The sequence below is a fragment of the Hesperophylax consimilis genome, chromosome 25 (assembly GCF_061612785.1).
Source record: "Hesperophylax consimilis isolate HC1 chromosome 25, BYU_Hcon_1.0, whole genome shotgun sequence".
NCBI classification, from domain to species: domain Eukaryota; kingdom Metazoa; phylum Arthropoda; class Insecta; order Trichoptera; family Limnephilidae; genus Hesperophylax; species Hesperophylax consimilis.
The window spans coordinates 4,805,277-4,808,100 of NC_142860.1; positions in this window are offsets into that span (position 1 = coordinate 4,805,277).

Below are 2,824 nucleotides of genomic sequence, written 5' to 3' on the forward strand. Positions count from 1 at the left end.
CAGAATTTTTCATGTTAATTCCTAATACCTTTGAACATACCTATACTTGTATTGAGATGTATTCGCTCAATAATGTGGTGACTTCAATAACTGCGAATATGGGTGAATGCACCGGTGAAGGCCCTTTTTTATTTTTGATACAAATTTTTACATTACCTTTGAAATTTTTTTGTGAATCACATTGTTTTATGCTGTCTGGGAGAATGTTGTAGAGTCTTGTCGCAAAGTATTTAAAGTTTCGTTGAGTATCCAATAATATTGATATTAGTGATTATCCAATAACAAATTGACACCATTTTTTTCCAAACAATATTGCCTTTCCTGGCAACAGAATAAAAATTAGTTAAATTAATGGATTTAAAAATTGAAAATTTTGACAAGCATCATCATGATTTCAAACAACATTATCTTTAGCGGTTTAAGGAGGCGATTTATTATTTATAATGAAAAGAAGACGCATTCGACAGCCTAATACCCTTTCACACAAAACGATTTTAGTTGATCAAGTTGGAGTTGAATGACACTTGAAAGCTAATTCACAAGTGTGATCAGAAGCAAGAAGTTTACAAAAATAGGAATGCCCGTGACACTCCAATTAATAATATTATTTTTGAAATATTACTGTTACTTAGTAGTTATTATTATTAAATAACAGGTCTCTGAATGTTTCAAAAAATATTTTTTTACCTTCATAACAAATTTTAGGGCATCAACTATTGCAACGGACAATTCTTTTATAAACAATCATATCGTATTTTTGGAACTATGTTCATACGTCAGACTTGAAGAAGAATCTCCCGTTGCCATGCATCTTAACCTTCCAGCGGGCGCGCTGTCGTAAAATTTACGACAAACGCGCCTTATCGCTTCCCCCACTCTTGCGACTTAGTTGTAAGCATCGAGCTTCGAGCTATGCTAGAGTCAAATCAAATGTCGAACATTTACCGCAAGATATAAATGCTTTTCTCAAAGTGAATTACGGTAGGGCAGTTGAACCGATAACAGAAGAAGAAAACAGAAGCTTTCCAAAATGCGGTGTTTGTCGGTTATGTGCACTGGATAAGAAAAGATCCTCAGCATCAATGAAGTGTTGCCGTTGCCGGTCCTTTACATGCAAGAACCATTCTTCAGTTGAGGTGGTTTGTAACAATTATAAGGATGAGAATATTGATTCTGACTAAATAGGTCGATAAAATATTTTGTTTTGAAATATTAACATGTTTAGAGTGTTGCTTCGTTTTTTTTAAGAAAGTCAAATATTTTTTTTAAGTACTGCCTAATATGATTTTTCATATCCTTAAAGAAATTCCCTAACGTTTGTATAAAGAAAACACCACTTACATAGAGAAAACTTGATGACGTAAAATTTACGACAAGCGCCCGCTCAAGGGAAATTTCTCAACGCGCCCGCTGGAAGGTTAACGTAATTTGTAACTTAGATTTTGCTGGGACAGACGCGCGCATAACTTTGTCCTGTTTTTGGATTTTTTTTTAAATTTTGACAACATCACATCAAATTGTTCCTCCAAAATTCGTAAATGATTGCGATAGCCTTCGGTATCTTCTAACGCCATCTCTCAAGATAGTGTTAGAAGCACCCAATTCGTTTATCCTTATAATCCATTATCTGGCCCACATACAACGTTTTTTACGCTTTTTCATATTCTAAAGTTCGTTCCATAAAAGGTCCAAAATCAAAGGGACGCACGCAGCGATAACTTCACTTGAGGCCATCTTGATTAACAAAATCGGCTCGAGTTTAATTGAAACGTCTGAATGATATCTTGTTCAATTTTTGTTGTTCAATAAAAGTCGTTCAACTAAAATCGCTCTGTCAGAACGGGGCATACCGTGGGTTCTGGGGGGTAGCCCATAACATCCCCCCATTGCTGGATGAAGCCAGAGCGTGTCATGTAATAAATGTTATCAAGAAATATACGAGATATTACTAAATTTTTGAAAATTTTATTAACCATTATACCATATATACCTGTTAAACGGACCAAGAGACTTGCTAAAGGCGTAGCAAGGCAAACAAAATTTCATGTCTTCTAAACAAGGCACTTAACTAAATGCGCCGCAGGCTTAAATATTTCCACATTGAGGTCAAATGACAAAATCCTGAAATATTAAAGAACATGTTCTGGTCATACGAATTATCATTTTATGAATACCTACACTGAAAATGCGCCGCAGGTGAAAATTGATCGTCTTCTTTTTATTTTCTCCTATTTATACTCTCCTGATTATTTTTATTCAGTTTTTTTTTCAGTCGGTGCTCGGGGCCTCTAGAGCTGCGGGGAACTGAGCATTTGCCACTTCTGCCACTTGGCTAATCTGGCACGGATAGAAATGTATTGATAAAAAATTATAGTAATTACATTACTTATATTGGAAATAGCTTTGTGGCTATTTTTTTGCGCCTACATTTCATACTGATGAAGCTACTCATAATTTTTAATTTATTTACAACTTAACTTTTAATAATTTGTGGTGCAAGCCCCTTTTGTAGTGCAGGTCTATATGCTGCATCCTTGATAGCCTGCGGGTAAATACGGCCCTGGGTCGCTTCAACGACCCATGATTGTGCTCAACAACAATGTTGTGGATTGATTTGCCATCGCCCTCAGTGTTTTCTTTCTCCTACAAAGTTGGTTTCCACTAGACCCAGGTTCAATCCTTCCTTTCTTCAAAAAGACCCCCTCACAGCACCTTCAAAAATGACAATGTTGTGGAGATAATCTAAAAATATATTTTTTTAAAGTACCTAACTAACAACCATAGATTATTTTATTTGGATTGAACCGTTGAACAGCTAAAAATC